Here is a 9402-nt window from a genome sequence, read left to right on the forward strand (position 1 = left end):
TGATCGAAGTCAACTAAATTTAATACATATTTACATATCAAATACAAGAATCTGAATACTTCAAAATACTGCAGTTGTTATTGGGAATACAAACTCGATTACACCCTCAGTCACTACTATTAGTGTACGTTGTTGGCCTACCTGTTGTCTCTACTACTCAATCAAGAATGATTAAAGTAGTTGGTTTAACCTAACTTACAAATTGGCAGTTTGGTGGTGTGTTATTACTAATTTTTGATGTATCCATTTCAACAGCTTCGTATGGTTAAATAACTTCATTGCATTATATTGTAAAAAAACAGATCTCTATTTGTGCCCAACAACTTCGCAGAGCCAACACTGCCTACACACACACACTCACACACACACACACACACACACACACACACAGTTAAACACACACTGCTGTACCTCGCCTTACCCCTTACCCTTTAGGCCCTTCTCTGCAGACTCAGGCAGAAATTCTCCCCCCTCAATGGAATCTTCCTCAGGCATTTAGCTTGACACTCTCTGAAGTGGTTGGGCATGGTGTATCTTATGTCAAATGCAGAGCAGTGCAGTTTGTCACTGTGTTCATGTAACCGCAACACATGCTGCCATGTACACTATTGTATGAAGTGTGTGTGTATAAATGAATAATTGATGTTAACCATTTCTGTGTTCAACAGTCGCAAAAGATATGCCTAAAGATTGCAATCTGTGGTTGAATTTAATTGTCCTTAGTCAAAGTCTCCTCACAAGTATGTGCATGTCTGAGCGTGTATGTGTATGTGCATGTCTGTGTGTGTGTGTGTGTGTGTTCTTTCACATGTTGATACCAGGGTAAATTCCTGGAAACACAGCACGCCTGTTTACACAGGTCATATATGCTGTGTACACGCATGCAAAGTTACATCATATGTATACAGCTGGACTGTCTAATGGAATACCATACAGGTCACATGTTGTGCAGTGAAAGTCATTACAACTGTATAATAGGCCTTTTTCACAGCAGCCATTTTGACATGAAATAGGGTAAACACAGGTGTTGCCAACAATACTGATTAAAGTTCCATTCCATTTAGTGTAGCAGAGCCCTTCCAGTGAGCAAAAACACACAATAGCAGCGCCCCTACTCTGTTTGACCTTAATTAGTATCATTGGTACTTGTGTTTACCCTACTATTTCATGTCAAATAAGCAGCTGTGAAAAGGTCTATTAGACAATAAAAAAAGACCTAATACAAAGTGAGAGGTGCTCTAGGTGGAGCTCCCTCTTGTGTTCACTGTTGGTTAAGTTTGAAAAGACACAGAATTGGGGAAAAATGGAAGAGAACTGCAGTGTATTGACCTGAGAATAAGTATTACAAACATGCATATAGTAGCTTTAAATGACACCCCTGACAGTGAGGGCCAGACTGCAGGCTCTGGGAATGTGAGGGTCTGATGCCAAAAAGAGTTCGAGTTCACCCTCTGGGGCTGGATTAGGACAGCCAGACAGACAGCTGACAGTATTGATGTCTGCTTGTGAGTGTATGTTTGTGTGTGTGGCCAGAGCTTCCCTTCTGTTTATTTGGCAGTATTTATTTTAGCACCTTTCAACAGTGTTTCTGTAAAGACGGACTGATTTGCAGTGTGCATTAACTCCTATTTGTGTGCAAAAAGGTTAAGTAGATGTGTGAACATGTGATGGTACACTGAAACCATACTATAGTCATAAGTAAAAATAAACAGAATGGTATCACCACCAAGTCAATGACAACTGAGAATCATCAACTTGATGCCAGGGGTGGGCAGTAGAGAGTTAGCAAGTTAGTTTTGGGGCTTCATAGTCCTGGGGCTTCATAGTCCTGTTTGGTACCACTTCATTTGAATGGGTGTGCATAAGACTGACTATGACAGCTGTCAAGAACATGCAGGAGTCTTTATGAATGTTAATGACTGTTATCATTAAGTCATTTGTCATTTTTATGTTAGGGTTAACTGACCAAATGACAATACCTGTAACCCCTTCAAATAAAGCGTTACCTGTTGCTTCCCTACAATAAAAAACAAAACTAATAGTTACTGCACAAATGCTGGGAATTAATGGTAAAAGCTTCTCAGTTATTTTGTAGTGATTAACTTAAAAGGACCACTGTGTAGGATTCAATGGCATCTAGCGGTGTAGTTGCAGATTGCAACCAACTGAACACCCCTCGCTTCAACCTCCAAGCATGTAAGAGAAACTATGATTAGGGTCCAGCTGCAGTCCTATCCCCGAGGCCCCAATTCTGTGAGCCAATCAGGTTTGAGTAAATTTTCACCTCAGCAGTCCACCACAAACAGTTTGAGAAAAATAAGCAATCCAAGTGCATCGTGCTCATTTTAGATCCACAAGGCCTATAATATAAAAGTTTGTTCCGACTTTCACGAGGCAACAGCACAACTGAAGACCATTATAGTTTAAAGAGTGACCGTGCTGAGTTGCGGCCACTGTTGAAAACACGAACAGAGCTCCTTAAGGAAATGTTTAATATTTGTCTGGAGGAATTTGACCCGATAATACAGGTGAATCTGGTTAGTTTCCCACATTATAAGAATGTTATGAGAGCTGAATGAGTCTTGCGGAGCACAATTGAATGTACGTAAATCTAGTGTAGATAAACACAGATGAGTGCGTTTAGGCTCATAGGAGGACAGGTACATGTTCTATTAGTGACTGGTGACTTTTGGCATGACTTTGCGTACATTCAGTGTTAATATACCAAGAAAACAGGTGTTCCCCTTTCCCCAAAAGAGAAACAAAAGAGACCAAAGATCATAATTAGTTTTTATACCAATTATTTGATACTTTTATTTCCATTTATAAGTATTCGACAATTTACATCACAGCCCATCAGCTCTCTGGAATTGTCTACAAGTCGATGCGCTGTATGTCAGCTGTAGAGGGAGAAGGGGAATGGTGGTAAAGCTGAGGGACACCACATAAGCCTAAAACAGAGGGGGGTGGGGGAGAGGAAACTGTGGTTACTGCCACCAGATCCCAAATTCAGCCCGAATCAACACGCCATGATCATCGTCGTCATCATCATCATTGTTGTCATCATTCAGTCCAGTGCTGTTGTGCAGAAGGGAATGCTGGGAACTCGGAGGACTCAGTGCAGTGGACCTGGAAGAGATGAACACTTTTAGGCCCCATTCACACCAGGTATGAACATGTGGTCTGTATCTGGATATGTGATCTGGATTACGGCTGAAAGCATAAAGTGAATTATATGATCAGTAGATCTGCAGAAAAATAAGCAGCAGCTATTTTGATAACCGATCAATCATTTTAGTCATTTTCAACCAAAAATGCATAACATTCTCAGGTTCCAGACATTTGAAGATGTCACACTCGACTCTACAAAGCTGAGATTGCCATGCTTTCCATTTTTTTGACATTTTGTGGACCAAATCGAAATGTAATCAGCAGATTAATCGATGATGAAAGTGACTGTTGCAGTTGCACCTGCTAATAATAAGCCTTCTCATTATCTCAATTCTGCCGTCCGATCTCAATATGCAAATCAGTTAGGTGGGGCTGGTTAAATTATACTTTTTTTAAGATTGTGGTCACAGTAACACATAATCAGATCCAATCACTATGCGAGTACCTGCAGGGTCGTTATGGTATGATTTTTTTTTTTTTTTTTTTTTTTTTTTAAATCGTACATTACAGTACGATTTATTGTAGGATTAGTGCTCTAGTTGGTGAATTTGTCGAAAAAAGGAAAGCCCTTCTAGAGCCATGTTTGTTTGTCCGTTCTGGGCTACTGTAGGAACATGGTGGTTCAACATAGACTTCACCTGAAGACGACCCGCTCTCTCATTTAAACATTTAAAAAAGCAACATCTCTTTCCAGAAACAGCGCCATAGTGGACAATTCCGCACTTTCTACTTTCTATGACCACGAATGAGTCTGCAAATTACATAACATCCTTACATTTGAGGTTGGAGGGCGACTCCTCATGACGTCCCCTCAGCTGCACTCTTCACACAAGCAGCAAAGGCCTCCATCAGATCTTTGCAGCCCTCAGCTCCCTTCTCGGCCACACTGGAAGAAAGATGATCACAGTCAATACCTTTGCATTTCATTTTCACAAATGGCTTCTGCGTATCAATGTCACCTCAAACTGATGGCATGTAAGTTGGAAATAAGAATGACAGAGAGCTTTGGTCTAGCTTTTGTCAGCAGTAGTGGACAAGTCCCAGTCCAACTAATTCTGTTGACAAAACAGATGCTTGTTTCATGTGCCAACAGATTTTAATGGTAGAAACAACAAAATACAATTTAGCGACTTCAGTGCAGTCTCACCCCTGTCTCTCCATTGGTTGAGGATAGATAAGGTAAATAAATGAGGTATTGTGTGAAGATCATTAGAAAATGATTTGAGACATGGAAAGTCTTGATGCCAAGTGTTCTCACTCAATACAAGATCAACTAATTTAATAAATAATCAATTTAAACACCAATTTTTTTAAATTTTTTTTTTTGGAGTTTATGTCCAGTGAAATTTCACTGAGGACTGTTCTATAAATCTGAAATGCAGAATAAAGGATGAGACAAAAGGGGATGAAAGTGAGAGAGAGAATGCGGGCTAACAGATTATTTCAGGCTCCCATGCAGGAGCAAACACAGCAGCCGACACTGCCACAAAGCATTAGGGTGATGGATCGAGAGCGAGCAAGCGAGCAAGCGAGAGGGAGGGAGGGAGGGGGGAGTGAGCGATACAGAAAGCCGTGTGGATGAACCCATCTGTTTGATAGGACAGCAGAAAGGGAGGGAGGGAGGTTGCGTGATAATGCAGAGCAATGGCAGGACACGGGGATAAGATGGTGAGCCTACAGGAGGAGGAGGGGTTTCATGATACATGAATGTGAACCCATCCTATGGCTCCTCCCTTCACTTCATGAGGTCTGACATCCCTCTGTTTAACCAATCTCTCCTCAACCCATTGAAGAGCAGGGTGGCAATCCTGATCTGTTAAACATCAATATCTACATCCTGGCTTAATTAAACTTTAAAACAGCACCTGCTCACCACTACAATAACAATTTTGTTACTTATCCAATACCTAGTAGTGCTAATTTAAAGGATAAAGCTAGTGATATGGTGTTTCTTTGGGTTTTTTTTTGGTTAATAACCTCTCTATATAGTAGTTTTCATTGTTAGTGGCCAAGTCCACCACTCGTGGGCAAAATTCAACGTGTGTATTACACACAAGGGGTTCACAAGAAACAATGTATGCTTGTAATCCAGTATTCTTGTTTATAGTTGTATGTCATTGAGATAAGTCTGGCTGTTTACTGTTCACTCCCCTACAGACGAGTCAAGAACTGTATTGAGTTACTGCTAATGCTAACCCAACAGTTGTCTTTTTTCTTATTTCATAGATCCTTTTCTTCCTTGTCGAAAGCTGGAACCTACATTACCCACAATGCATTTTGATCACCAAAAGTTTGGTTGAAGATTTTGGGGTGTGTTATGCTAGTAGTGGCTACAAACTTGCAGTCTTCAGCCCTGACACTGACTCAAGTGACATCACTTGAGGCAATTTATCAGGACAGCTCCTTCTGGAGCCACAAAAGACTTAATACAGATTTTTGCACATATGCACTTTCCAAGACCAGACTTCATGGTGACAACACGACTCCAGGACTACTCAATGCACTGATGAATAAACAGCTGGCTGAACTGTGGAGTCCATAATAAGATAACTCTCACCGACATGAACAACAATCAGTTTAATTTTCAGCCTTGTGTGATCCCTCGAACACACAGAGTGGAAACAAAGTCTATTCTGCAAATCTAAAAAAACGTGGAAACCAACACAATCACGTTACAGCGTCAAACATTTTAATATAGCTACAGGGACATCTCTGCTTCTTTATCTCTTTGAATTGTGGCCGGGTGACTGTTGGTGATGTAACACACAGCTGGCTGCTGCAGATTATCACTCAGCACTTTACTTTGCTCGGATGAATGGGGGTGGCGGTGTGTGTATGTGTATGTGTGTGTGTGTGTGTGTGAGAGAGAGGGGAAATAGGAGCTATTGAGTTGGTGTCACTGCAAGCATGCATTTCTGGTGCTGTGTTGAAGTGTGTGTGGACACAGTCAATGAGTGCTTATGTTTGACGCACTGCATTGATGACCAACATCAGCGTAGCATACAGTCTAACCCCTGAGGGTGTGTGGTCAGATAATCCTGCCACAGCAGCACACATATGTACTGGAGGAGCTGACTGAACTGAGGTGGATGGAGGAATCATATCGGCAAAATGGTTGCCACACTAGAGCAGCCCCAAGAAAACCGACATCATCTGGACTTGATTCAGCATACTATATTCAGCTATATACTGCAAATCTTTTTTCAAAGTAAAAGCATTGTTCTGTTTCATAATCTGTTGTGTGTATTTTAAACACAATATCAAGTCTATCAAGTCTTGACTATGCTGCAGATTCTCTTTCATCTGCTTCAACAGTTTTAAATGTACACAGTCCTGACATGGATGTCTATAAAGTGCCCGCAGGGGGATTACAGAAGCATCAGATCAGTGCAGTCACATGCACATGCAGAGGAGCCAATGACATCACCACCACCACCACCACTGGAGCCATCACGCAATCTCCTGAGAGAAAGCACGATGCAAGGTCATGTTACAGGGTTATGGGGCAAATCTGGGTTGCCATGGTGACCAGTTTAGGCCTTAACATTTTGGCCAATACAGGCTCAATTATACCTATTAGATTATTTGAAACAAAGCTTCTGATATTTAAATGTAAACTCTTCCAGTGAATTAATCTACCATCATGACCAGCATGTAATCTAAACCAACTTCCTGCTATTGAGCACTAGTTGCATCCTGACGCAGTGATGTCAGCATGTCCAGGTTTAGCTGTTCTCCACTCCGGCTGTGTGGAGGAGTGACGTCCTCCCATCTTGGACACAATCAGGAAATAAAGGCTGAATTATTTAGACTGGGCGAGATGTAGGCCGTCCTCTGGGACAAACATGCATAATAGATCACTGAGCAGGTGCGGAGGCAAACGATGATGTAGAGGCCAAACAATAGTTAAGAGATCATATGATTAAGGCTGAGTGTGGGTGTCTTTTTGTATGACAAATATCATAAAATGTATAAAGTAGGTAAATACTATAGTAAATGAAAATATATACGAATACAATGAAATATATAATAACAATAATACATAGACATAACTAAAGATAAGATAAGATCACCATTTCATTTTTTTTCTCAGCACATTAGGAAGCAGTGGCAGACCTTGAAAAACTGGTTATATATTTTTCTTCAGGAAATACCTCCAGAACAGAGGCAACTGTTGTAGAAAGACCCTCTGGGTTTTTCAAAGATCATGGTAATACATGAGAGGAACAAACTGGGCTAGGGTCTACCGCTAACTGTACTACTAATTCAAGATGGTGACAAAACGTATTGAGGTTTTTCAAACTGAAAATTTCATCTCTGTACATCTACAGTAGTTAGACTGGAGACTCTTAAAAGTTATGAGAATTGCTGGGAATTATGAACATCTGCAAACTACAGGAACTTCCTTACAGAGTCATCCTGACACAGAAGGGCAGTATGCAGGGGTTGGGGGCACCTGGTGCCAGTGTGACACAGCTACAGCACAGCACTCAGATTACTGACTTCTGCAGAGTCAACGAATTCCATAAAGAAAACCAGCACAGTCTCCACTGGCAAGAATGTACACACATGTCTGCACATACAACTGCAGGCAATCAGTAACAGAGTGTGTGAGTAAAGGAAGGGGGAAGGGGCTGTGTGCTTATGTTCAACTCTTGTGAAAGAGCCTGGAGTCTCAAAGTACACAGACTAACCACTAACCAACATGTTAGCTAAAGGAGTTACTACTCTACATGACAAATATTAGCAAGAGCTAACAGCTCAACTAGTCACATGTACTGTACTGTAGTCAGCATGTGCCCTATAGATCTGTATTTGTTTGTTTGTGTGTACACATCGATTTTCCTGGCTCTTTTCCACAAACAGACAAAAAACTTAACTAGCTAACTACCTTTAATACTTTTCTTAAAAAGGTGTCAAAAAAAATCTACAGATACTGAGAATATTTTAACTCCTATCCAGAAGTTCTTTTCTTTTTAAGAATTTTATAGTAATTAGTGGCTGTATCTTGAAACAAGGCAAGTACATTTTAAAATATGTGAAACAACTGAAATGTCCAGACTGGGCTGCATTTTTTCCTATATTTTTCCTAACTATATTACAGACAAAAATGTGTCACTAAGAGAAAAATACAACTGGTCCCAGTTTTTAACACTTATACAACCTTATTTCAGCAGAAATAAATAATGAGCATTAAAACCATTGAACAAATGACTAATGTGAATATTTTAAAGGTATAGCATTCTTTATTGTCTCACTTATGCTTATAGCCTGTTGCTAACTCTTCACCTTTGATTTTGCCTGTGTGACCTTGACAAGGTCATAACTCCTGCTGCTATTTAACAGGAAAGTCTCACAAACGTGAATTCTCCTATTAAACTATATAAAAAAAAGTCTGACCTGAAGCTGTGTAAAACGAATAAATCTGACCCAGAGCAAGCTCAAAGAGACGCTTATCTCCACAATATGAGGTCCTGAAGCCAACATGGCCGCCTCCATACATCCCTGTCTGCATGAGTGTGAATGTCGCTTATTTGGCTGGCCTGGTTGAAAGAAGCAGGTGTCAGGTGGAGCAGTAACGTGATCTATGGAACATGTCACGGTATCCTGCAAGCACAGCCTGACTCGTACACACGTATATCCATGGCGGCTATAAATACATAGGGGTTATGGTATTCATTACACAGAGTCAGCCGTGTTGAATCTACAGTTGGTTTGGAATAAAATGAAAGACCCAGACAGGCCAGCAGTGTACTCTGATTGCCTCTGCACTTACACTCAACACATGGTAATACACTGGAGCATGAGTGGCCACATGCTGAGTGAGGGCGCATGAGTCCAAGGAGGAGCTGAGTATCTGAAATTTGAACACACTTTCCCTTAAGCAGACCTAGTAATAGAGTATAAATGATCATAAAACCTGGATTGAAAATATTACTTTCACTTTCAGTCTTAATGGAATTGATCTAATTGTTATCTTGACCTGTTGCCAGCAGAGTTGAATGGTACTTAAAATGGCACTGCCAATTCAGAGGTCAATGGTGGCATATTAAAAAGGTCCAGTGTGTAATTTATTTATTTTAAATGTATTTAGGAGGATTGTCAGAAATGGAATATAATATTAATAGGTATGTTTTCATAAGTGTTTAATTACCTGACTATAGGAATTATTGTGTTTTTGTTACCTTAGAATAAGAAATTGTTAGGCAGGTCACCTTCCATGCAGTCTGC

General features: G+C 40.5%; 1 long non-coding RNA gene across 1 annotated transcript in view; it reads right to left on the bottom strand.

Annotated features, from left to right (window-relative positions):
- Nucleotides 1–2794: 2794 nt before the first annotated feature.
- LOC118322998 overlaps nt 2795–9402 on the bottom strand; it is an 8955-nt gene continuing 2347 nt past the window's right edge. The window contains exons 2-3 of the long non-coding RNA XR_004796480.1: nt 3947–4057; nt 2795–3129 (exon numbers count right to left, since the gene is read on the bottom strand). This is a non-coding gene — a long non-coding RNA (uncharacterized LOC118322998). The remainder of the gene's footprint in view (nt 3130–3946; nt 4058–9402) is intronic.

This window comes from Morone saxatilis, unplaced genomic scaffold (assembly GCF_004916995.1).
Source record: "Morone saxatilis isolate NCDOM2014 unplaced genomic scaffold, NCSU_SB_2.0 Contig14, whole genome shotgun sequence".
Taxonomy (NCBI): domain Eukaryota; kingdom Metazoa; phylum Chordata; class Actinopteri; family Moronidae; genus Morone; species Morone saxatilis.